We start from the raw sequence: 27,524 nt of genomic DNA on the forward strand, positions 1-27,524 counted from the left end.
CTAACTAAGTATTTATAGACCAAATTAAATCAAGTCCTAAGTAAATCAGTTTGTAATTTGAGGATAATATTATTATAGCTAACTTTTGAAGATTAAGAATTCTAGTTGATATCTAATACTACATTTATAGCATTTTATAGAAACAAGTGTGTTTTAAAGCTTGCTATTGTAGCCGGGTGTGGTGGCGCACGCCTTTAATCCCAGCACTCAGGAGGCAGAGGCAGGCAGATCACTGTGAGTTCAAGGCCAGCCTGGTCTGCAAAGCGAGTCCAGGACAGCCAAGGCTACACAGAGAAACCCTGTCTTGGGAAAAAAATAAAGAAAAAGCTTGCTATTCTAAGCAAAGGAAGCTTCCAGAGAACTTGGAAATGACGTTCCTATGGTTACTGTTTTAGTCTAAAGATTGATGGTGTAGTGGCACACACCTTTAATCCCAGTGCTTGGGAGGCGGAGGCAAATGAATCTCGGAGTTCAAGGCCAGCCTAGTCTACAAAGGGAGTCCAGGACAGCCAAAGCCACACAGAGAACCTCTGTCTCCAAATAAAATAAATAAATAAATAAATAAATAAATAAATAAAAGATTCCTAGGGAAGTTTTCTCCATGAAATTATTCCTATAAACAATATCTTTTGTTTCTTTGTTTTGTTTTTGTAATTTTGGTTTTTTTAAAGACAAAGTTTCTCTGTGCAACCGCCCTGGCTGTCCTAGACTCGCTTTGTAGACCAGGCTGGCCTCGAACTCACAGAGATCCGCCTGCCTCTGCCTCCTGGGATTAAAGGCCTATGCTACCACTGCCTGGCTAGCCTTTTTTTTTTTTTTTTTTTTTTAAGTTTTCCAAGACAGGGTTTCCCTGTGTAGCCTTGGCTGTCTTGGACTGGCTTTGTAGACCAGGCTGGCCTCAAACGCACTGCCTCCCAAGTCCTGTCAAGGTGAAGACCTATGGAAGCTGACCGTATGGACCGCACCTCGAGGGACATCTGTGGCTTGGGACACTGACATCCTGGGACCCTGAAAGAAAGAGACCTGACAGGAAGTGTACTGGCTGGGACGGCCCTGAGTGGAGGGAACGGGAAGGGAAGAACTGGAGAGGAGAACTGGCAGGGAGCAACCCGGCGGGAGTGGGGGTGGGGCTGACATGAACCAATGAGTTCTGACTAGAAGGAGCCTGACAGGCCAAGACCTCCGCGCTCCGCTGTGAACCTTCCGAACCTAGGCGCGCGCGCCCTGGCGCGGGTTTCCTCTCAGCTCATGCCACCGTCCCGCGCCGCCGGACGAATGCCCCAGCCCTCCCGAGCTGGCTAGCTGCTCCGCGGGGCTCCACCTGGCGCCCGCCACACTCGAAGACGTCCCCGAAGCCGGCTGCGCGAATCACGTGCAGTCAGCGACCGTTAGCACGAGGCCCCGCCCCGCGGGGTGCTGACCCCGCCTCCGCCCCTCACGGACTCCGCCCCTGCCGCTCGCTGACCCCGCCTCCGCCGCGCACCGACCTCGCCCCATCCGTTCACTGATTGAATCCGCCTCCGCCGCTTGCTGACCCCGCCCCACCGCATGCTAACTTTGCCCCCCGCCTCCGCCGCTCACTGACTGACTCCGCCTCCGCCGCTTGCTGACCCCGCCCTGCCGCATACTAACTCCGCCCCCGCCGCTTGCTGACCCCACCCTCGCTACTTGCTGACCCCGCCCCCGCCGCTTGCTGACTCCGCCCCTGCCTCACTGACTCTGCTGACCCTTCCTGGGACTGGAAAACTTAGTGCTGGGCAAGCTGGCTTCAGGCACTGAGCGAGAAAAGCCAGTTTCGCTGTCACTCGAAGACAGGAGCGGCGCCCACACACACACAAGTGAAAGGGGAAGTCACTAAGAAAGCAAGCGAGTAGTTTGCCTCAGTTGTCTGGTTGGGAATCTCAGGCTGTCCCAACTGAGCAAACTTCCTAAATGTCTTATAATTGCAAACGTCTCCGTGCAGGCACTAACTCACCTTAAGTGAAATACTCTCAATTTAAAGCAGAAAGCCAAGCGAAGGAACGCAGATATAAAAACCAATAGGGTTGTAGAAGAGGAGACGGCTAAATGCTGGTGTTAAGGGAGTTTCCCTGATGGTACCACATACTATGTACGTCAGGAAATGCACATATAATATTACATAAAAGACTAGTATTTGAAAATATCACAGTATTATATAAAATAGATATTATTGGGGGGGTACATCGAGACAGGTTCTCTGGCTGTCCTGGAACGCACTATGTAGACCAGGATGACCTGCCTGCCTTGCTTCCCAAATTGCTGGGATTAAAGGATACAATAGATAATACTCCTTATGTTCATCTCACAAACAGTGTATCATTTCACCCCAGTAGCCTATATATGTATACGTACATACGTGTGAAATGTATATAAAAGCTGTTGTGCTTGAAAGTGAGCTTAAGAGAAACTAACCAAAGATTTGTTACATTTTTGTGATTTTTAAGATTATTCATTTGTTCGTTTGTTTATTTTGTTTTTTTGAGACAGGGTTTCTCTGTGTAACAACTGCCCTGGTTATCCTGGAACTCATTTTGTAGACCAGGCTGGCCTTGAACTCACAGAGCTCCACTTGCCTTTGCCTCCTGAGTGCTTGGATTAAAGGCATGCACCACCAACACCAGGCTTAATTAATTTACTTTTATTTTATGTGCATTGGTGTTTTGTCTGGCAGTATGTCTGTGCAAAGGTGTCAGGTCTCTTGGAACTGGAGTTATAGACAATTGTGAGCTGCCATGTGGGTGCTGAGACTTGAACACGGGTCCTCGGGAAGAGTCAGTGCTCTTAACTACTCTCTAGCCCCCCACCTCTTTGAGTTTTAAATGAATATAATACCAAGCATTACAATCCTAGCATTTCAGAGGTAGGAGGATCATGTGCTTCAGGCCAGCCTGGGCTACACAAACAAACAAAAAAATTGGACTACATAGATCCTGTCTCAAACAAACAAAATTACCACCATATAAATCATCTAGCTGGGCAGTGGTGGCACACGTCTTTAATCCCAGCACTCAGGAAGCAGAGGCAGGAGGATTGCTATGAGTTCAAGGCCAGCCTGGTCTACAAAGCGAGTCCCAGACAGTCAAGGCTACACAGAGAAACCCTGTCTTGAAAAACCAAAAAAAAAAAAAAAAAATTAAAAATTAAGTAGCCATGTGTTACATATATTACAAAAGTAAAAAGTACATTTAAATCCAGGCATGGTGGCAAGTGCCTTCAATTCCAGGTCTAGGGAAGCAGAGGCAAGCAGATCTCTGAGTTTCAAGGCCAATCTGGTCTACATAGCAAGTCCGAGGCCAGCTGGTCTATACAGTGAGACCAGTACAGTATCTAAGGAAAATAAAATCCAAATTTAAAACCACCATTACGGGCTGGAGAGACCGCTCAGCAGTTGAGAGCACTTGTTGCTCTTGCAGAAGAGGCGGGTTCCATTCCAAGCACCCATAAGGTGGCTCCCAGTTATGCACATCTCTACTTCCAGGGAATCCAAAGCTCTCTTCTGACTTCTGCAGGCGCCAGGCATGCATGTGGTGCACAAAGCACTTATACACATAAAAAGTAATAATATAAAAAATGCCATTTAAATAAATAAATAAATTTTTAAAAAATAAAAAAGCACCATTAGAGGCAGGCTTCCCATCATCACCAAAATCTAATTTCTATTTTTCATTTTAAAAAAAATTCCTAGTCAGGCGTGGTAGCGCACGCCTTTAATCCCAGCATTCGGGAGGCAGAGGCAGGCGGATCATTGTGAGTTTGAGGCCAGCCTGGTCTACAAAACGAGTCCAGGACAGTCAGGGCTGTTACACAGAGAAACCCTGTCTTAAAAAAAAATTAACCAACCAAACAATCCCAAATGAGATTGGAAAGCAAAATGAAGCACTTCTCACCACCTCAAATTTAATAGAAAAAAGAACTTTAGGAAGTGTTAATCTCCTGGGCCAGTGTGATGGCTCAGTGGCTAAAGGCGTCTGCCGTGCAAGCTCGTCAGCCTGACTTCAGCTACGGGAGCCCACGTGATAGAAGGCAAGACCTGAATCTCACAAGTTGTCCTCTGACTTCCTGCACACGTGCTCTGTGTGTGTGTGTGTGTGTGTGTGTGTGTGTGTGTGTGTGTTGCCCTGATATGTGTGCACATATACACAAAATAAATTAAAAATGTAAACGTTTCTTTCTGTATCGCTTTCTAGTCTCTCTGTCTTTTATCATTTATTTATTCTTTTGTTTTGACTTTGAGACAGGATCTCATGTAGCCCATGCTGGCCTCAAACTTACTAGGTAACCTAGGATGACCCTGAACTTCTGATCCGCCTTCTTCCGCCTACTAAGTGCTGGGATGGTCTGCATGTGTCAACTTCAATTTCTTTTCTTTCTTTAATTCTTTTTGTTTTGTTTTTGTTGGGGTTTTGTTTGGTTTGGTTTGGTTTTTGTTGTTGTTGTTGTTGTTTCTGATTTTTTGAGACAGGGTTTCTCTGTGTAGCCTTGGCTGTCCAGGATTCACTTTATGGACCAGGCTGGCCTCAAACTCACAGCAATCCGCCTGCCTCTGCCTCCTGAGTGCTGGGATTACAGGTGTGGGCCACCATGCCTGGCCCAAGTCTTTGTTTTTAAAAGGACAAAAAGTTTTGATTTTCCCCAAAAAATAAACTGTCATTTTTAGACAATTTTAAAGAAAAAGATTTTTTAAATATAAAGGCATCTTTATACATTTTAAGGAGTCTCTATGAGGAAATACTACTTCAAATTCTTGCTTGTATTTTGTAGTGTTTTAGAATATTAACTTTTGCTGAAAGCTATGTGAAATTAAGCCAGAGGAATCAGTTTCATCCAAATACAACAGGCTTTTCTTAAGATATGATGTTTCAAAATACAAACCGAGAATCCTGACATTGTTTGTATTATAAATAAAATTAAGAATATCATTTTTTTTTTTGCACAAAGAATTGATTTCCTCTATTTGGTTCAGAAATTCTGTGTAATTGTCTTGTTCTTAAGAATTGACCTGTCAACATAGTTTGGACATACATGAGCAAAAATAGGAACAAGGAAAGCCTAGACCCTGCCACTTACTGTAGAAGTCAAGGATGAGCGAGCAAAGGTCAGGGCTGAAATAGCTTGTGTGTCTGGCTAAAGAAATGGTAGGTGGCTCTGTCATCACCTCCCGAGGGCAAAAAGCTGTCAAACTATCAGGGAGCTTATCACAGAAGGAAGACAGAGTGTGCGTGTGTGTGTGTGTGTGTGTGTGTGTGTGTGTGTGTGTGTGTGTGTGAGTATATACATGTCCAATAAACTTTATACATACTAATCAGTAGGAAAAAGTGTACAGTTATTTAATGAGTTACAGGAAAACCTTATAGTTACAAATTTTTTCTGTTGATCCCATATCTACAATATTCCTCCCAAGGGCTGCAATTACAGCAGCTTTTGCTGGCATGACTAGTCTCACTCACCAATCCTCACTCCTTCTAGGGACTAGTCACCTTTAATTTGATGGTAGGTGTGTTGCCACAGCTTCTGTATACATATAAACTTTACAAATGTTTGTCTGAGAAAGGAAACAACCTAAGCTGTCAGGGAGCTTGCAAGAACTGGATATGGAGATCAAGTTTAGGGGGCAAATTGAAGCGATTTAAGAGCTAAGAGGAGTGAGCAAAAGGGAATCTTTTGGGACAGTGGATTCAAGGCTGTCTTAAAAGTGCTCGAAAGGTCTTCCTAAGAAACAAAGTAGCCACCCCGTCTGGAAAAACAAAAAGTAAAAAGAAAAAGGGGGGCGGGGGAGAAACAAAGTAACCAATACAGAGAAACTTTGTCTCAAAAAACAGAAAGAAAAAAAAAGAAAGAAAGAAAGAAAGAAAGAAAGAAAGAAAGAAAGAAGCAGCCAGACATGGGGCACATGCCTTTAATCGTAGCCCTCGAGAGGCAGAGACAGGTGGATCGCTGTGAGTTCAAGGCCAGCTTGGTCTACAAAAGTGAATCCAGGACAGCCAGGACTGTTACACTGAGAAACCTTGTCTCGAAAAACAAAAAAACAAAAACAAAAACAAACAAACAAAAAAACAAAAAAAAGAAAGAAAACAAACAAAGCAGCCCCAAAAGAGTAAGAGTAAAAGCTGGCCATGGCTGGACTTGATGGCACATGCCTTAATCCCAGTACTCGGGGAGGCAGAGGCAGGTGGATTGCTATGAGTTCAAGGCCAGCATTGTCTACAAAGTAAGTCCAGGACAGCCAAGGCTACACAGAGAACCATGTCTTTAAAAAACAAAAACAAAACAAAACAGCCAGGCGTGGTGTTGCACGCCTTTAGTTCCAGCGCTCGAAGGAAGAGGCAGGTAGGTGGTTGTGAGTTCGAGGCCAGCCTGGTCTACAAAGCAAGTCTAGGATAGCCAAGGCTAACTTAGAGCCCCTGTCTCGAAAAACCAAAAAACAAAACAAAATAAAAACAAGGGGCGGGGGGGGGGGTGGAGAGGGAGGGAGGGAGGGAGGGGGAGAGAGAGAGAGAGAGAGAGAGAGAGAGAGAGAGAGAGAGAGAGAGAGAGAGAGAGAGAATAAAAGGCCAAGAAACATTCTAAAAAATCCTATAGAGCCCCAGAGTATGGTAATGTACACCTGCAATCACAGCATTGGGAGGCAGAGGCAGAAGGATCTGGAGTTTAAGGTCATCCTTAACTCCCTTTTCTTTCTTTCTTTCTTTCTTTTTTTACTTTTTGAGACAGGGTTTCTTGGCTTGATCTGGATTCGCCTTGTAGACGAGGCTGGCCTCGAACTTATAGCGATCCTCCTGGATAGAGTGCTGGGATTAAAGGCATGTGCCACCACGTCCGGTTTAAACGGCATGTCTTAATTGCTTTCAATTGCTGTGAAAAACACCAGGACCAACTTGGAGAGAGAAGGGTTTTTGGCTTACACTTCCACATCACATTCTATGGTCAGAGGAAGTCAGGCCAGGAACTCAAAACAGGAACGAGCAGTCTGGAAACCTTGCTCTCTTGGCTTGCTCAATTTGCATTCTTATACATCCCAGGGCCGCCCGCCCAGGGAGAGAACCACCCACAGTGGGCTGGGCCCTTGCCCCATTGGCTGGCCTGTGAGCCAATCTGATGGTCTTCTCTCATAGGTTCCATGGCATCCCCATTGCACTGGGTCTTATTTGAAGGAGGTTCCCTCTTCCCAGGTGACTCTAGCTTGTGTCTCATAGACAGAACCAAACTCAGCAAGCTCAAGTACAGTATCTAGTCTCGAAAAAAATAAAACAAAAAAGGAAGAAGCAAACAAAGGTTTTTGTTTTTCGAGACAGGGTTTCTCTGTGTAGCCCTGGCTGTCCTGCACTCTTTGTAGACCAGGATGGCCTCGAACTCACATAGATCCACCTGCCTTTGTTTCCAGAGTGCTGGAATCATAGGTATGTGCCACTGTGCTTGGCTAAATAAAGGTTTTGAAAAAGCGAAGTCATTTAAAAATTGTGTGTGTGTGTGTGTGTGTGTGTGTGTGTGTGTGTGTGTCCAGGCATCATGGCATGTGTGTTGACATCATGAGACAATTTATAGGAGTTGCTTTTCTTCCTCTACCATATGGGTCCTGGGGCTAGAACGCAGGCCATGAGGCTTGGCATCAAGCTCCTTTGCTCTCTAAACTGTTTTACCAGCCCCACATGTTCTGGGAGGAGACCTGACATAGCTGCTTGAGTTTGAAAAACGGAAGAGCCTCCCCAAACAGAATCCACTTTTGTATGGTAAGAATGTATCATACCTGTGACTTAGTTCTTACTTCTAGGATGCATTTGTAAGTGCTATTTGAATGAAGTCGCTGTATCCTGACGAGTGACAGCTACCACTCAGTTTGATCTGGGAGTCCAAAGTAATTTCAGGTAAGAAAAAAGCATATGCAGAGGCAGGTGGATCACTGTGAGTTCAAGGCCAGCCTGGCCTACAAAGAGAATCCAGGACAGCCAAGGCTACACAGAGAAACCCTGTCTCAAAAAACCAAAAAAAAAAAAAAAAAAAAAAGGAAGGAAGAAAGAAAATAAATGCTAGGGGACTACACAGTGGGATAGCCCCTTGGGTCAGTATAGAACACAGCCAGACACCAAATTCTCAGGACAGGAAATTTATTGAGCCCTAGAGGGTCAAGTGGGGTCACGCAGGAGTGGGAAGGGGGTACTGCAAAGGCAAACAGCAATGGCAAGCAAGCAGTTTTGTGTTTTGTTTTATAGGAGTGGAGGGTTTTTTTTGGGGGGAAGGAGTTGTCCCCCCACACACACAGGGTTTCTCTGTATAGCCTTGGCTGTCCTGGACTCACTTTGTGGACCAGGCTGGCCTTGAACTCACAACGATCTGCCTGCCTCTGCCTCCTGAGTGCTGGCATTAAAGGCGTGCGCCACCGTGCCTGGCAAATTCTGATTGTTGGATCTTGGTGTTTAGTCTCAGGAATGAGTCAGTGACCAAATAAGGGAATAGACCTTGGGGACTAGCTTTAGGAATGGAATCTAGTGGTTTTTAGTAAGGAGGAGAAGGGTAAAAGGCAAAACCAGTCAACACCTTGTTTGCTATGCTCGGGCCTACTAGGGCCCTTCAGGGTCAGTGCTCCTGAGACACCATCTGTGCCCTTCACGTTCCTGGTAAGTGCTGAGGGGGGTGAGGGAAGACTTTCAGCACAAAATACTCAATCTTTACATTATTGCTGAGAAAAGGACACTAGATTGTTTCCCAATATGCTTAATTCAGTGTGCACTAGTCAGGTCCCATATCTTTTTATTTGTTTGTTTGTTTGTTTATTTATTTGGCCTCTTGTATCTGAACTGCTCTATCCCACAGTTTCTGAAATCAGAGAATAAATGGAGTTTCTTGGGAGCTATCATGTATGGTAGAAAGGCAAAGGCAGGTTGTGTCTGTTCAGAAGCTCGGCTTTGCCACTAATTGGCAGTGTCACTCAGGACTCTGAACTTTTATCTTCCTCGCCTGTCAAATGAAAGGTTTGGGCAAACCCAGTGGGATGAAAATTAATCCAAAAGTGTCCAGCCTTTGGGATTCAGTCTCCGTCATCCCTCTGCCTAGAAAGGAGCCTCTGAAATCATGCTTACTTCAGAACCCCCACTATTAATGTGGTCCCTTCCGCTGGGCTAATCAGCTAACCACTGCATTGTGGAATGCTGTCCCCCAGTCCTTCAGGCATTTTACTCAGAACAGCCCTGATTACCTGCGCTCTTTTATTTTTTTTCTGAGACAGGGTTTCTCTGTGTAGCCTTGGCTGTCTTAGACTCACTTTGTAGACCAGGCTGGCCTCAAACTCACAGAGATCCACCTGCCTCTGCTTCTCAAGTGCTGGGATTAAAGGCATGCCTGGCTCCTGTGCTCTTGAGCCTCTCACAAGATGAGGGCCTCTGTGGTCCCTAGCAGGAGTGGGGGAGAGTCATGGGACCCCCACCCTACCCCTAAAGCTCAGTCTCTACTTCTGTGCCTCTTTCCAGCTGCCTGCAATTCTGCCGCAGCTGCGCGTGAGCTTGGGAATGCTGGAGTGAATACAGAATGGAAGATAAAAAGAAGTCGAGACTCCATCTCTGCAGCTTTCAGGAGGTTATTACCCATGCCTGGGTGGGACTTTTCCAGGACACAGCTGTTCTGAAGTCACCTAGGCTCCTGAAGGTAACCCCTAAGCCATGCTCCTATAAGCGACCCCTCACCCACTCTCCTGTAAGCGACCCCTCACCCAATCTCCTGTAAGCAGCTCAACAAACCCTGGCTCACAAAGATGGAATCCTTACTTAGTCTGTTGCTGCTGCCCTATCTCGAGTGAGCATATGCTCATGTCTCTCCAGGAAACATTAACACAACAAATTACAAATAATTTTGGACCACACAGCACATGACCAAGCTGTGCAAAGACGGCAAGGACACTCCCCGTGGGAGTGTGTATGGGAAACCGTGAGCTGGGGTGGGAGCTGAGCTGAAATGCGTTCTACAGCTTGCCTGCCTGCCTTGCTAGCCTATGATTTGTTGGACGATCCTAGCAGATCCACTTAGCTTTTCTGGAGCCTTAGAGTGACATGCAAAATGTAGATAAGCAGGGTCATGTGTGTTCTGGAAAAATAAGAAAGCCACATCCTGGTGACAAGAGTGTCTGAAGTGTCACGTGATCCCATACCTGATGACATCTTCCCTACGTTTAGTAGAGATTCTATTACACAAAAGAAGCAGAGAACTGTCACCGAGGACAGACAAGTATCCCCTGGGAAGAGAGTATCAATCTGTGCTTTTCCAGGGCCCGACTGACATTCTGTGAGGAGTGCCCCTAACTCCTGCTCAGGAGACAGTAACAAATCTTTTGTTTGTTTGTTTGTTGCATTGATTTTATGACCCTTTTGTTTGGAGGTTGGGGAGTCTTGCTGTGTAACACAAGCTGGCCTTGACTTTCTGCTTCTCCTTCAGTCTCCTAAGCTCTGAGATGTCAGGTATACGCCAGCATGCCCAGCCCTTTTCTGACACCTTAAATGTCATATGTTCCTCTTTACCTTCCTCTGTTATTCTTTTCTCAGTTGTCTATTAAAACCCAGAAAGTTGTGTTGTATGAAAGAAAGTTAGCGTTCCCCTTGGCAAGCATGGAAGAGGCCCTTGGGCCTAAAAACACACACACATGGTTAAGGCATTGCCACCTACTTTGTGGCATCTAACCACTGTTTTTTAAAATGGATAGAGCTAGAAAAAAAAATCATCCTGAGTGAAGTAACCCAAACCCAAAAGGCATGTGTGGTATATACTCACGAATAAGTGGGTTTTAGCCATAAAGTACAGGGTAACCATGCTGCAATCCACAGACCCAAAGAAGCTAAGTTACAAGGAGGGCCCAAGGGAGGGTGCTCGAATCTCACTCAGAAAGGGGAATAAAATAGCCGTTGGGGGTGGATGGATGGAGGGAACTGGGTAGCAGAAGGGAAAGGGAGGGGAAGGGGGGTGAGGATTAAGAGTAGGGAGGGGGGAGATGACAGAGGCTGGGGGAGAAGATGGAAAGGTGGGGAGACACCTCTGGGATTTGCCAGAGATCTGGGATTAGGGGAGGCCCCAGGAGGTCTACGGGGATCACCCTAGCTGATACTCCTCACAGCGGGGGATATGGAGCGTGTGGTGGCCATCTGTACTCCCGTAGCCAGGCAGGCCTCCCAGTGGAGGAATAAGGACACCCGCTCTCACACACACACACACACACACACACACACACACACACACACAAAACCTTCGACACAAAACGTGTCCTGCCTACAAGACGTGCAGGGACAAAGATGAAGCCAAGATTGAGGGACCGGCCAAGCAAAGACTGGGCCCTGCTCGACACCCATCCCATGGGAGAGAACCAACCCCTGACACTGGGTGACTGTGCTGTGCTTTCAGACAGGAGCCTAGCAAACTCCTCTGAAAGTCTTCACTCAGAAGCAGAGACCCACAACCAAACTTTAGACGGAGCTCGAGGAATCCCATCGAGGACTCGGGGGAATGACTGAGGGAGGGGGAGGGGTCAAGGTCTCCACGAGAAGACCTACAGAGTCAACTAAAGAGACGGAACCGCCAACCAAGGAGCACGCACGGACTGGTCCTAGGCGCCCTGTACATACGTAGCAGATGCCCAGCTTGGTCCTTCTTGTGGATCCCCCAACAACTGGAGCCAGGGCCCTCTCTGGTTCTGTTGCCTCCCTTTGGATCGTGTTCCCCTAACCGGGTTGCCTTGTTTGGCGTCAGTGGGAGAGGATGCGCCTAGCTTTGCAGTGACTTACTGCGCCAGGCTGGGTGGGCACCCTCTTGCCTGAATGGTCAACAGGCCATTAACTGACAGCTTGATAGACATTCTCTTAGGATCACACTCCCATACTCACGGCAGTTTAGGATTTGCATTCACCTACCTCCAACACAACACGGTACACATGATGAGCAGAATAATTTTTAAGCACATTTTACCAAGGACTATCAAGCCTCCCCAGACCCGTGCCAGGCCTCGTCATTATGAAACCATAAATCTAAGAATGGGTACAGTGGTACATGTTTGCAATCCCAGCCCTTGGGAGAAGGCGGCAGAAAGATCGGAAGTTCAAGGTCACCCTTTGTTACTTTATCCAGCACGAGGCCAGCCAGTGTGGCCTACCTGAGACCCCATGTCAAAAGGAAAAGAAAAAGAGACAAATTCCGCTAGAGAGGCGTCTTACAAACTTCCTAGGCAGCATTCCCCCAAAACTGTTCAGGCCACCAAAAACAAAGAAAATCTGACTTGGTCACAGCCAAGAGAAGCAAGATGACTTATGAAAACTAGAGTCCTGGTGGGGTCCTGGGTGGAGTCCCCGCACGGGGACAGGCACTAAGGAAGCCTAACTTAGCTATGGACTTCCTTTTGTGATCATCAATATGAAGTTCTTGGGGTTTTGTTTGTTTGTTTGTATTTTTTGTTTTGTTTTTAAGATTTTATTTATTTATTGTATATGAGTGTTCTATCAGCATGTACACCTGCAGGTCAGAAGAGGACACCAGATCTCCTTATAGAAGGTTGTGAGCCACCATATGGTTACCGGGAATGGAAGAGCAGACAGTGCTCTTAACCGCTGAGCCATCTCTCCAGCCCCTGACATTCTTGTTTTTTTAAAGATTTATTTCTATTCATGTGAGAGAAAGAGAAAGAAAGACTGTGTATGTATCGCCGGGCGTGGTGGCGCACGCCTTTAATCCCAGCATTCGGGAGGCAGAGGCAGGTGGATCGCTGTGAGTTCGAGGCCAGCCTGGTCTACAAAGTGAGTCCAGGACAGCCAAGGCTACACAGAGAAACCCTGTCTCAAAAAACAAAAAAAAAAAGTGTGTGTATGTGTGTATGTGTGTGTGTGTGTGTGTGTGTGTGTGTGTGTGTGTGTACAGATGCCACTTGTGTGAGCTGCCTGCTGAGGCCAGAAGAAGGAACTGGGTGCCCTGGAGCAGGAGTTACAGTGAGCTGCCTGGTTTGGGTGCTGGGAACAGAACTTGGGTCGTCTGTTATTAACTACATCACATGTCATAGTACTAACGTAAGGCATCAATAGCTGGGGGCAGGGAGTGGGTGTATGCAGACTCCGAGCTAGTGTTTCAATTTTTCTGTGACTTTAAAATAGCTTCTAAGGCTGGAGAGATGGCTCAGAGGTTACTGGCTGCTCTTCCAAAGAGCCTGAGTTCAATTCCCAGCAACCACATGGGATGTGGTGCCCTCTTCTGGCATTCAGGTGTACATGCACACAGAACATTGTATACATAATAAATAAATCTTTTTTAAAAATAAAATAGCTTCTAGTTTTAATTTTTCTATTAGATAATTCTCATATGAACTGTATGTATAAGGCTGGTAAAAAGTCTTGTAGCTACATGTTTACATAAAAATATATAGCATACAATATACTAGTGAGTGGTGGCTCATGCCTGTAATTCCAACACATTTGAAGACTGAGGTAGGAAGATTGCTACAAAAATCACATATAGCACAATGAACGATCCTGAGGAGGAACATTTTCTATCACTTGGCAAGGAGCAGTTACCAGCACACCAGAATTTTTTGTCATCATTTCCCCTGTTCTTGAACTTCATATACATGAATCACAGACTGTTTCATATGACATTTTAGTAGACGCTGCTCTTCTCATCGCTAAGGGGGTTTCAACACTTCCCAAGAGCTTGCAGATGTGAGAAAATGTCATTCTTTTACACTGCACTGTGTCAGACATCCTCAGCGGAGTCTCCAAACTGTGGAGAGCCAGGAATGGTCTACAGTTTGCTGTAAACCAATGGGCATGCATAAAGTTGGCCCTGTCTGTTTAGTCTAAAGAGAACTAAGGAGACAGGCGAGCCCGTGAGATGTGCCAGCGGGTGGAGGTATGTGCCCTGCAAGCAAGTCAGGTTGCCCTGAGTGATCCCCAAAACACACGGTGGAAAGACAGAAAAGACTCCCTGTAGCATGTGCACCCACACACTCTCATACACGATAATGATATAAGAAAACAAAATGTGTTGTCTCCAGGCTCCTTGAAAATATTATAAAAATGGCAGAAAATAGTCAGCTCATTTCCATGTGATGTTTTGAAATTCATTCCCAACTGTGGGTCTGAGTGATGCGCACGTTGGGAGAGCGCCAAAGCCCAGAAGCTTCAAGCGTGTCCTGTTTTTGAGATCTTCCTCAGTGCTCATCCAGTCTACAGCTGAGACCCCAGGAGCATCATCCTCCTGCAACTTGATGAAAACACTGCGTGGATCCACTCTGTCAGACGTGGGACACAGTCCGCCTGCTTGCTTGCTTTCTTTCTTTGTTTCTTTCTTTCTTTCCAGAGACAGGGTCTCTCTGTGTAGCCTTGGCTGTCCTGGACTCACTTTGTAGACCAGGCTGGTCTTGAACTCACAGCAATCCACCTGCCTCTGCCTCCTGAGTGCTGGGATTAAAGGCATGCGCCACCACACCAGCTGGGTAATATATTCATTTTTATAGAAATAAAATTCACAGCTGAGCGTGGTGGCGCACACCTTTAATCCCAGCACTCGGGAGGCAGAGGCAGCCAGATCGCTGTGAGTTTGAGGCCAGCCTGGTCTACAAAGCGAGTCCAGAACAGCCAAGGCTACACAGAGAAACCTTGTCTTGGGGGTGGGGCAAAAGAAATAAAATATACTATGAAAATCACCTCACCAGTATCCCAAATTTTGGGATACTGCTTCTCAGCTCATGCTTAAATTTTGAAAGTGAGGGAACTGACAAGATGTCTCAATGTTAGAGCACTTGATGCGCTTGTAGACCCAAGTTCAGTTACTAGGACCCTTAGTGGTGCTGTGTAAAATTGACTAACTCAGACCCAGCGGACCTGACACCCTCTTCTAGATTTGACAGGTACACATATACATGTGTGGCACACACACATACACCCACACTCACACACAGAGGCACGCACACAAGCATGTGCACACATACATACACACACTTTTTTTTAAATAAATGGGGTTTTTTTGATACATGAATCTTGAGTCATAAGGATAGAAAATGGTCTGCACCAGAACTTCATTTACAGTTTTATAGAAAATCTCTGATTTTTAAAAAACATGTGTTTACATATGTTGACTCTAACTTCAGAAAGTTGTTGCAAGGCGGTGGTGGCGCACACGTTTAGACCCAGCACTCGGGAGGCCGAGGCAGGCAGATCACTGAGTTCGAGGCCAGCCTGGTCTACAGAGTGACTTCCAGGAAAGCTGAGGCTAAGATAGAGAAACTCTGTCTCAAAAACAAACAGCTGGGGGCGCTGGAGAGATGGTTCGGAGGTTAAGAGCACTGTCTGCTCTTTCAGAGGTCCTGAGTTCACTTCCCAGCAACCACATGGTGGCTCACAACCATCTATAATGAGATCTGGTGCCCTCTTCTGGACTGCAGGTGTACATGCATACAGAGCACTGTATACATAATAATGAATAAATAAATCTTTAAAAACAAAAACAAAAACCCGAACAAACAGCCAGGTGTGGTGGCACACGCCTGTAATCCCAGCACTGAGGAGGCAGAGGCTGGCGGATCTCTGTGAGTTCGAGGCCATCTGGTTTACAAAGGGAATCCAGGACAGGTAAGCCTACACAGAGAAACCCTGCCTCAAAAAAACGAAAAGAGAAAAGAAACGAAATGAACAAACAAAACGCTGTAGAGTATAATTTCATGACTCCCTGCTTCTTCTTTTTTAAAAAATTTATTTAATTGTATTTCAGCGTGAGAGTGTCAGAGCTGTTGGAACTGAAATTACAGACATTTGTGAGCTGCCATGTGGTGGCACTTAATCATGGAGCCATCTCTCCAGCCCTTACTCTCTGCTTTTTTCAGTACCTCACTTACGATTTTAGACAGCACTCCAACTGATTTACTCACCCAGCTTTAGAGTAGGGAGTGCTGAAGAAATAATGATAAAGTGGTCCACTCTCTCTGTCGGCATTAGAGCTAAGACTAAAACAAGTCAGTTGAGTCACTCACATCATAAAAATTCTGTTCCTCTTCAATGGTCATCTTAGGAGTCAAGGTCACAGCTATGACAAAATTGTATTGTTGCTTGACAGATGGCCGAGTTCACTCCGCATTACAAGATCTTTCATTTCTTCAATTAGACAAGTGGAAATGGACACCACCTGGCATCCCATTTTTATGATGTCAATAAAGCTCGTTATAATTACACCATGCTGTTGACAAATGGCCTGCTGGGGAGCCGACGGATATTTTTAGGTCACGCACTCGCAGAATGCCAATGACAGATGAAATGGTTTCAAAGACTTTCGGCCACTGGCTAATAAAGACCTCGAATGTCACATAGTTTCATTCATGTTTTGCCAGCTCTCAAGTAAGTGAGATATATTTAGTGCCTCACTCTCCTTGCATCTGTAAGGCAGTGGAGAAACTTGAAAATTAAAAACAAACAAAACGATGCTCTAGAGGGAAAAGTTGTGAGTACAGTAAAGCATTTACTCACCAAGCCACTCTCTTCTTTCTTTCTCTTTCTTTCTTTCTTTTGGGGTAAGGAGGCAAGTTCTCACAGAACTAGTCAAACACCCTATACCCAGGATGACGTTGAACGCCTGACCCTCCTACCTCCACTTGGGGAGTGCTGAGATTACAGGTGCGGACCCCTGAAACTAACTTATTCATCACTGGGGAATGAGCTGGCACCGCACACAGGAGGATGACACTGACTTCTGATCCCTCGGCCTCCACCTTCGGAGGACTGAGATGACAGACATGGGCAACCACAGCCAGCACAGGCGATGCTGGGGGTCGAACCCATGGCCTTGTGTGTGCCACATAGACTTCTACCAAGCTAACTACATCACCAGCCTAATTTAGCCCAGTTTTTGAAGTAGCCATGCTCTGAAGTGTTTGATTCAAACCCATGCTTGCCCACCAATTCATGTAACTAAGAAAATCCCCAGCAGGAAAAAGAAAGAACAGATAAAAATTACATAAAGGAGCTGGGCAAGGTGGTACACACCTTTAATCCCAGCACTTGGGAGGCAGAGGCAGGTGGATCCCTGTGAGTTCAAGGCCAGCCTGGTCTACAAAGCAAGTCCAGGACAGCCAAGACTACACAGAGAAACCTTGTCTCAAAAAACAAAACAAAACAAAACAAAACAAAAACAAGATTGCATAAAGGAACTGGTAAAGAATATCATTTCCAGGGCAGGTAGTAGTGCCACACGCCTTTAATCGCAGCACTTGGGAGGCAGAGGCAGGTGGATTGCTGTGAGTTCAAGGCCAGCCTGGTCTACAGAATGACCAGGGCTACACAGAGAAACCTGTCTTGAAAAACAAAACAAGCAAGAAAAAAATTTAAAAAGATTGCATTAAGTGAAATGAGAGGCTCTGTCATTTAATATTATTGGGTGGTGCCATAAAAGCAAGAAATTGTAATTATAGAGTGTGAATTACAAAAACAAAAGCAGAGGCTAGAGAGATGGCTGAGTGGTTAAGGGCACAAGCTGCCCTTCTGGAGGACCTGGGTTCAAGTCCCAGCAATGGCATGGTCTCTGGAAATCATCTGTATTCCCAGTCAGGACATCTGACACTCTCTTTTTGCCTCCTCTGGAACTGCACACATGAAGTTCACAAATATGCATGCAGGCAATATACACCTCATAAATAAATAAGTAAATTTGGGGCCATGCATGGTGTCACATGCCTTTAATCTCAGCATTTGGGAGACAGAGGCAAGTGGATCTCTCTGAATTCCAGGCCAGCTTGGTCTACATGGTGAATTCCAGGACAGCCAAGGCTACGCAGAGAGACCCTGGGGGGAAGGGGGTGAACAGTGAGCTATGACTAAAGCTTCAGCAAGTAAATTCTCAAAAATTAATAAAAGAACAACCGAACATTCTTATTTAAAAAACAAAAAGTAGAACCAGGCATGGTGGTGCACGCCTTTAATCCCAGCCCTTGGGAGTTAGAGGCAGGTGGATCTCAATGAGTTCAAGGCCAGCCTGGTCTACAAATCAAGTCCAGGACAGCCAAGGCTACAGAAAAACCTTGTCTTGAAAAACCAAAAACAGAAAAAGAAAGAGAGAAAGGAAGGGGGGAAGAAGAAGGAGAAAGAAAAGAAAACAGAAGAAAGAAAGAAGGAAAGCAAGCTAGCAAAGATGGCTGGGCGTGGTGGCGCACGCCTTTAATCCCAGCACTCTGGAGGCAGAGGCAGGCGGATCGTTGTGAGTTCGAGGCCAGCCTGGTCTACAAAGTGAGTCTAGGACAGCCAAGGCTACACAGAGAAACCCTGTCTCCAAAAAAAAAAAAAAAGTGTGTGCAAAGGTGTGTGCCACCGTGCCTGGCAAGAATGGCTTCAAAGGCTGGAGGATAGAAACATGACAGCTATGCTCATCCATGTTTAATTTTCACTCTGAGACTTCACAGTTACTATTGGCTCCTTCACTGACTCTCTAGTTTGGAGTTCATAGATCTTGTGAGACATTGAAGACTTCGCAGGGGATTCAGGTTCACCATATGGAGGTGTAGAACGACTTGTGACTCCAGTTCTTGAGTGTCTGGTGCCCTCTTCTGGCCTCTGGGCATATTGCATGCATGCATGTATCTATACACAAGCAAGTAACACATGCACATAAATAAAAAACAATTTAAAAGAATATTGCCGGGTTTGGGCGTGGTAGCACACGCCTTTAATCCCAGCACTCGGGAGGCAGAGGCAGGTGAATCACTGAGTTTGAGGAGTCCTTTGAGTCCAGGACATCCAAGGCTACACAGAGAAACCCTGTCTCAAAAAACAAAAAAAAAAAAAAAAAAAAAAAAAAGAAAGAAAGAAAGAAAGAAAAGAAAAGAAAAAAAGAAGAAGAAGAAGAGTGCCTAAAAGCACATGGCCTAATATCTAAGAGTCATTAGCTTTGATTGGCTGCTCATTAAAACTTTAAATATTAGAAGGGTGGAGTGAAAGCGAAGACCAGCCAAAGGAAAGGAGTGGGACAATGTGGTGGAGGAGGGCAGGCGGACACCTAGTGGCCGGTGAGTCTGGGAAGTGGAGCTAATCCTGCTGGCAGTGCTGACATGCTAAGGCACTGTCTAGCTGGGTTTAGCGTCTTTGTGGGTGCTTCTCTTCCTCACCCTTTATCTGCCCCGCCTCCCTCCCGTTTCACTCCTGATCACTAGACAAGCAAGAAAGAAGGGAATCTAATTTCCTTCTTGTTTCTTCTTTGAGCATGACTATTAACAAGCCACAAACAACCCCCCTGAATAACCAACAACCACCCCCCTTCAGGGCTCTAGTATTTATATACCCTCTGAAAAGTCCCCAGAACTCCAAACATCACATAATCACAGAAACTTTCTGCAGCTGGCAAAACCACTCTTCTGCTGGAGCACGAGGCAAATCATAGTCAGCTGCTGCAGACAGTCTGAAGCAGCCTCACATCCCCGCAGCTGGGAGTAAAATGAAAACACAGTCTTATATTTCTGTGTTAGGGCTGGAGAGATGGCTCAGTGGTTAAGAGCTCCACCTGTTCCTCCTAAAGGTCCTGAGTTCAATTCTCAGCAACCTCATGGTGGCTCACAGCCATCTATAATGTGATCTGACGCCCTCTTCTGCAGATAAAGCACTCATATACAATAAATAAATCTTTTAATAATAATAATAATAATATTTATGTGTTTTAAAAAACCCAAAATTCACAAATTCTCACTACAGCACCATTCACATTAAAATGGTTAATATTTGATATTATGTGGTAGAAATTTCACCTCAATTTTATTTTTTGAAACAGGATCTCTCTACATAGTCCTGACTATCCTGGAATTCACTACATAGATCAGGCTGGCCTTGAACTCACAGTGATCCACTTGCCTCTGTCTCTTAAGTGCTGGGATTAAAAGTATGGGCCACCATGCCCAGTTCAACTTTATTTTTTAAATGGGCAGCAAGATGTCTCAGAGGGTAAAGGCACTTGCCCCCAAGCCTAACCCTGATTCAATCCCCAAGACCACACAGTGGAAGGAGAAACCAGCTCTTGCAAGTTGCCCTCTGACCTCTCCTGCTTTGGCTTATTCACGAGCAGACCTGAGAGCACACATAATAGACAGATAGACAGACAGACAGACAGATGTTTTTACATTGCTTCAAAATAGAGGCTGGGAGCTGGGCATGGTGGCACACGCCTTTAATCCCAGCACTTGGGAGGCAGAGGCAGGCAGATCATTGAGTTCAAGACCAGCCTGGTCTACAAAGCAAATCTAGGACAGCCAAGGCTACACAGAGAGATCCTGTCTGGAAAAACCAAAACCAAAACAAAACTTGGGTTATTGATTATTGAATTCATGTATTTATTTATCTACTACAGTCTGTTTGAATAGCAACCATGGCATATATTTTGCTTTCCATACTCAATTTCCTCCCAAAAAACAAACAGAGTCTTAGTCTCATGCAGCACAGGTTGGGCTTGAATTTACTATAGCCTAGGATGACCTTGAACTTATTTTTTAAGATTTATTTAGTTCATTATTTTACATGCATGAATGTGTGCACGTGCACGCCTGTGGCCTACATGCATTCCTGGAAAAGAGTATCAGATTCCCCGGCACCCGAGTTTTGGATGGTTGTGAGCCATCATCTGGGTGCTATAAACTGAACTTGGGTCCTCTGTTAGAGCAACAAGTATTCTTTTTTGTTTGTTTGTTTGTTTGTTTGTTTTGGTTTTCAAATCAGGGTTTCTCTGTGTAGCCTTGGCTGTCCTAGACTCACTTTGTTGAACCAGGCTGGCCTTGAACTCACAGTGATCTGCCTGCCTCTGCCTCCCGAGTGCTGGGATTAAAGGCGTGTGCCACCACCGCCCCGGCAAGTATTCTTAACTGTTGACCCGTCTCTCCAATCTTTCACTAATTTAAAAAAAACAGGCAAGTCGAGTTCAGTGGTGGGGGCACATTCCTGTGATACCAGCACTCAAGAGGCCGAAGTTAGTGTCATTCATTAATTAATGCCACAATTTTGCTGCATTATTATGACCCTGTCAAAGATGCCACTGAGGACCAAGGTCACAGCCTCCTCCACGGACCTCTGAGCTTCTGGAACCTGCTCACTCATTTTCTGTCCTCAGTAGGGGAAGCCAAGCTTTGCTCACAGGATCCTGGACTATGCTAGACATGTCTGAGATTTACTTAGTTCTATGTGTGGTGTTTAAAATTAAATCATGTACTCTTGTTATGGCCCTCCTATGTGACATGTTGGAGGTGTAATTAAACAACATGATGAATTCTTAAAAAGAAAATTAAATCATGTTCTAATTATAGTTTCCTGGGCATCCAGAACCTTCTACAGTAGACTCATGGTAAGGGAAACACCTCAGTATCTTTTCTGGCAATCTACTTCATTGTAAAGGTGGCACTGCCGATCACACTGCTGGCTAAAAATACACAAACCTCTCCTGGAAGTTCTCTACAGAGACTCGGTGAGAGGCTTTGCAGGGAACCGGCTTCTCTTCCTTACATAAAAATCAGGGCACTGTGCACACTGGAAAGAGGAGCAGAGGGGTTATCTGGTGAAATCAGAGATGCCATTTGGGATCTGAAATTCCTGTGGTCTCTTTGCGGGGGGATAAAGCTGGAGACACTCATGTGCAGTGTGGTCCTGCACGGCTTGTCTATGGCTTGCATGAGATGTATAGAGTTCCATTTGTTTGGGGCTTTTAGAAATATTTATCGCCAGGCATGATGGCCCATGCCTTTATTCCCACAGAGGAGATGGGTGGCGAAGGCAGGCAGATCTCTATGAGTTCGAGGCCAGCCTGGTCTACGAAATGAGTTCCAGGAAAGCCAGGGCTACACAGAGAAACCCTGTCTCAAAACAGGTTTAAGAAAGTATTTATTGTCCTTTTAAAAGCTCAGTCTTTGCCAGGCATGGTGACACAGGCCTTTAATCCCAGGCCTGAGGACATAGAGGCAGGTGGATTTCTGTGAATTCAAGGCAAGCCTGATCTACAGAGCCAGTTCCAGGCTATCTCATGCTACATAGTGAGATCCTATCTCAAATAAATAACTTAGCAGGTTAGTGGTGATGCACGCTGTTAATCCCAGCACTCAGGTGGCAGAGAAGGCAGATCTCTGAGTTCGAGGCCAGCCTGGTATACAGAGTGAGTTCCAGGGCAGCCAGGGCTACACAGAGAAATCCTGTCTCAGAAAACAAACAAATTAATTAATATTAATTTAATAGCTTCATCTTGGGGCTGAAGACACAGCTCAGTGACGAGTGCTCGGCTGGCATGTGCAAAGCCTTGAATTCAATCTCTAGCATGGCGAAAACAAAACAAAGCAGAATACACAGATAGCACAGGGCTTGAGGTTTTGTTTTGGTTGGTTTTTGGGTTTCTTTTTTTTTTTTTTAAATCATATTTCCCCTTTTCTGGTCCCAGCACTTCCTTCTTCTCAGAGATTGTAGAGGTCTGGCAAGAGGCCTTAGTGAGAGGAAGAGAGGGCGGCTGGGAGTACACTCAGGGGTACCACAGGCTCACCCCAAATGCTTTGACCTTCTAGGCGATGCTCAGGCACCACAAAACATCTGCGCTCTGTCTTTCAAAGTTATATTTCCCCTCATGATTCAGAGTCTGGGGTACTGTTTGATTTTTGTCATAGGTCATTTTTTGTTTGTTTCGTTTAAGATTTATTTATTTATTACTATGTATACAATGTTCTGTTTGCATGTACACCTGCAGGCCAGAAGAGGGCACCAGATCTCATTATAGATGGCTGTGAGCCACCATATGGTTGCTGGGAATTGAACTTGGGACCTTTGGAAGAGGGAGCAGTGCTCTTAACCTCTGAGCCATCTCTCCAGGCCCCATAGGTTACTTTTTCAAAGACTACTTTAAGTGTGTGAGAGTTGTGCCCTAATGTATTGTGTGTGTGCGCCACATGCATGCCTGATGTGCATGATGTCAGAGGAAGACATCAGATCCCCTACAACTGGAGTTGGAAATGCTTGTGAGCCACCATGTGGGTGGGTGCTGGGAATTGAACCCAGGTCCTCTGCAAGAGCAACAAATCCTCTCACCTGCTGAGCTGTCTCTCCAGTTGCTTTGTCATGAGCCTTAATGATATCTTCCACAGATATTTTCTCCCCACCTCCACGCCCCCCCCCCGCCCCCGCCTTGAAACAGGGTCTCATGTAGCCCAGGATGGCCATGAACTTCATATGTACCTGAGGATAACCTAGAATTCCCGATCCTCCTGCCTCAACCTACCCTGTCCTGAAGTTACAGCGTGCACCATCACGTGTACCCAGGACTTCCTGTGCGCCAAGCAAGTTCTTAACCCCTGAGCTGTCTCTCCAGCGCTCAGCAGACACTTCCTTATGAGCCTGATTAAACAGGTCTTTATAGAAAAATATTCTGCTGTCTTCCTGAACTCACTTTGGGCCACAGGTAGATGGGGCTGAACTGAAGAAATCCCAGGCCCTGAACTGTTAAATCTTGTTCCTCCTGCACTGAGACCCCTTAGGCAGAAAGCAGTACTTCCTCTTTTGGTCCAGCCTCAGTGACAGAGGAGGGAGGAAATGGGTGGTGTCCTCACTGGGTTACTGTTGGTGTCAAACACCATGGCTAAAACAATTTGGGTTTATTTCAGCTTACACTTGCATCACTGAGGGAAGTCAGGACAGGAGCCTGGAGGCAGGAGCAGATGTAGAGGCCATGGAGGAGTGCTGCTTACTAGCTTGCTCATCATGGCCGGCTCAGCCGGCTTTCTGATAGAACCAAGGACCACCTGCCCAGGGATGGCACCTCCCCCAATGGGCTGGGCCCTCCCGCATCAATCACTATTTCAGAAAATGTCCTATAGCCAATGCAAGTCCAGGACAGCCAGGGGTACACAAGGAAACCTTGACTCGAAAACAAAAACAACAACAACAACAAAAACTAGCCAGCACTAAACACACCGATCTTTGACTACAGCAGAATATCATTAGAAATCATTTCATTGTCTTTGTTTGTTGTTTGTTTGTTTTTAACAATACAGGGTTTTTCTGTGTAGCCCTGGTTACACTGGAACTTCCTCTGTAGACCAGGCTGGCATTGAACTCAGAGGTCAGCCTGCCTCTGCCTCCTAAGTGCTGGGATTAAAGACGTGTGCCACCATTGCCTGGCCCTGGTGTCTAGTCTTTTTTAAAAAGATTTATTTATTTATTATGTATACAGCATTCTGCCTGCATGTACACCTGCAGGCCAGAAGAGGGCACCAGATCTCATGCTAGATGGTTGTGAGCCATCATGTGGTTGCTGGGACTTGAACTCAGACCTTTGGAAGAGCAATCAGTGCTCTTAATCTCTGAGCCATCTCTCCAGCCCCCTGGTGTCTAGTCTTATTAAATCTCGTTGTGCCGTGATCCGCCGGTATCCCTGGGAGGCCTGCTCTCTTCTGAAGGGAAATGGAAGGGCAGTGGATTTGGGGAAGAGGAGCAGTGAAGAGGGCAGGGAGGAGTGGTGGGAGAGGAGGCTGTGGTCAGGGTACATTGTATAAGAGAAGAGTATGTTTTTAAAAAGAGAAAGAAAGGTGGGGGAGGGGGCACGGGGAGCCAGTCCACATGGGTGAGATCCTCAAGTGTGCTCCCAGCTGTGCAATACTGATGAGGCATGTATATTTATTGAGGGTCTTAATGTTGATGCTTGAAAGATAAGGGGAGCTGGGCAGTGTAGCTGAATTAGTAGAGTGTCTGCCTGTCATACATAAGGCCCTCAGCTCAATACCCAGCACTGTATGAATGACTGAGAGTAGCGGAAATAGTTATAAATATTCAAGCCAGGTGGTGGCTCACGGCTTTAATCTCAGCACTCTCGGGAGGCAGAGGCAGGTGGATCTCTGTGAAGCCAGCCTGGTCTACAGAGCAAGCAAGCTCCAGGACAGCCATGGCTACACAGAGAAACCCTGCCTCAAAAAAAAAAAAAAAAGAACCTAAATAAACAAACAAGCATTCAAAAAAGCAGAATGAAGTTATTCCAGCATATCTTTTTCTTTCTTTTTTTTTTATTTTAATTTTTATTTTATTTTATTTTTTGGTTTTTCGAGACAGGGTTTCTCTGTGTAGCATGGACTGTCCTGGAATTCTCTTTATAGACCAGGCTGGCCTCAAACTCACAGAGATCCACCTGCCTCTGCCTCCCGAGTGCTGGGACTAACTTTTGGGGGGGGGGCGGTTGAGACAAGGTTTCTCTGTGTAGCCTTGGCTGTCCTAGACTAGCTTTGTAGACCAGGCTGGCCTTGAACTCACAGTGATCCACCTGCCTCTGCCTCCCTGAGTGCTGGGATTAAAAGCGTGTGCCACCATGCCCGGCTCTATTCCAGCATATTTTAAGAGCATCTGGATTGTGTTTTCCTTTGAGGATATACACACGTTGCAGGATGACTGACCCTCCACTCCTTTGACAACCTCGAGTTTCAGAGAAGGGCCTCTCGGATCTTAACGCACTCCGTTCTGTGCTGGAGAGAGTCAACAGCACAAGTGACCTCCACAAGGTTCCGCTTCTAGTCCTTTAAAAGAAATGTTTTGTTAAGAATTTTCCCCGTGCTTAGAAAATGACTCTACAGACAGGTATTCCTCCCTCGTTTGTAAGCTCACGTGCACGTTACTGCTCCTGGGAGCCTGTGCCTGCCGCCCTTAAGGAACTTCCCACCACCGGAGGCCCCGTGGCTCCAGGTGGTGGCTCCAGGTGTTTTTCTGTTCCTGGTTAGGCTGTGTCAACAGTGCTAAAGCTAAACCAAGTCTTGGCCGAGCACCAATTCTAGCCTGCTTTATCCATCACAGAAAACAGTCCTATTATAGTAAGTGAAATAAGCCAGGTGCAGGCCTGAAGAAGAGAGCAGAGTGACAAATAATGGTTCCTACAGCCTGGAGGACGGAGACAGACTGTTTTTTGGTTTTTTTGTTTTTGTTTTTGTTTTTGTTTTTGTTTTCCGAGACAGGTTTCTCTGTGTAGTCTTGGCTGTCCTGGACTTGCTTTGTAGACCAGGCTAGCCTCAAACTCACAGCGATCCACCTGCCTCTGCCTCCTGAGTGCTGGGATTAAAGGCGTGCACCACCATCGCCCAGCTCAGACTAAGTTATAATAAGACCAAAACTCTGTTAAATAGGAAATGTAGATTTTAGCATTCTATGGTGCAGTAAAAGTGACTATAGCTTCTATTTATTGTATATTTCAAAATAACTGGAGAAGCTTGGTATCACGGGAAATGTCTCTAATTCCAGCACTGTGGAAGCTTTCACAGTCGTCTTTGGCTACATAGTGTGATCAGTTCTGAGCCAGCCTGGGCTACATAAGAGCCTGACCCAAAAATTTACAATAATAAGCCGGGCGTAGCGGCACATGCCTTTAATCCCAGCACTCTGAAGGCAGAAGCAGGAGGATTGCTGTGAGTTCAAGGCCAGCCTGGTTTACAAAGTAAGTCTAGGACAGCCAAGGCTACACAGAGAAACCCTGTCTGAGTAAATAAATAAATAAATAAATAAATAAATAAATATAAACAAAATAGGAGCTGGAGAGATGGCTCAGAGGTTAAGAGCACTGTCTGCTCTTCCAGAGGTCCTGAGTTCAATTCCCAGCAACCACATGGTGGCTCACAACCTTCTATATTAGGATCTAATGCCCTCTTCTGGCCTGCAGGTGTACATGCAGATAGAGCACTGTATACATAATAATAAATAAATAAATAAATCTTTAAAAAAAAAAAAAGATAAGCAAAATAGTACAGAAGTGCTGTATGGTGTTCCTAACAGGAGAAAGGCATGGCTTAAGCATGAAATTGTCGGGTGGTGGTGGTGGTGACAGACAGAGGTGAAAAAGTTCCATCCAAGCATGAGATATAGTTCTGCTGCCTTTACCATCAATACAAATAAATCTATAAGACAGGCCTAGAAGTTGTTTGTAGGGGCTGGGGACATGGCTTAGTCTGTAGAGAACTTTTCTAGCAAGCAGGAAGCCCGTGGTTGACCCAACACCACGTGCGCTGAGCGCCATGGTGCTCACCTGTGGTCCCAGCACCTTCACAGACGCAAGACGCTTGCAAGTTCACGGTCACCCCTGTCTACATAGCAAGGCCAGGCCAGCTGCACTGAGCTCCTTTCTAGAATAAAATAAGCTTTTTTTTTTTTAAAGTCTGGAGTAGTAAACCATATCTATAATCCCAGCTCTCTGGAGGCTAAGGTAACAGGATTGCTGTGAGCTCAAAGCCAGCCTGGAATACATAATTAGGCCTTGTCTCAAATACATACATACATACATGCATGCATACATACATATACATACATACATACAAAAATTTAAAGTAAAAGTTGTCATCAGGTGGTACACACCTTTAATTCTAGTACTTGGAAGGCAGAGGCAGATCTCTGAGTTGGAGGCTAGCCTGGTCTACATAGTGAGTTTCAGGACAGCTAGAGCTGCGTAGAGAAACCCTATCTTTTTTGTTTGTTTGTTTGTTTTGTTTTGTTTTTCAAGACAAGGTTTCTCTGTGTAGTCTTGGCTGTCCTAGACTTGCT

The 27,524-nt window shown here is 45.7% G+C and overlaps 1 protein-coding gene across 3 annotated transcripts in view; it reads right to left on the reverse strand.

Moving 5' to 3' along the window:
* MEIOB (meiosis specific with OB-fold) overlaps positions 1-27,524 on the reverse strand; it is a 59,796-nt gene that overhangs the window by 30,748 nt on the left and 1,524 nt on the right. For 2 of the 3 annotated variants that reach the window (XM_084761636.1, XM_084761634.1), the window contains exon 1: positions 1,210-1,389. The exons of the other annotated variant lie outside the window; for it this stretch is intronic. The gene's annotated coding sequence lies outside the window, so the exon portion shown is untranslated. Of the gene's footprint in view, positions 1-1,209; positions 1,390-27,524 lie in introns of those variants that run through there. 3 annotated transcript variants of the gene reach the window in all.

The sequence above is a fragment of the Acomys minous genome (genome assembly GCF_964271855.1).
Source record: "Acomys minous genome assembly, chromosome: 16".
In the NCBI taxonomy this organism is placed as follows: Eukaryota; Metazoa; Chordata; class Mammalia; order Rodentia; family Muridae; genus Acomys; species Acomys minous.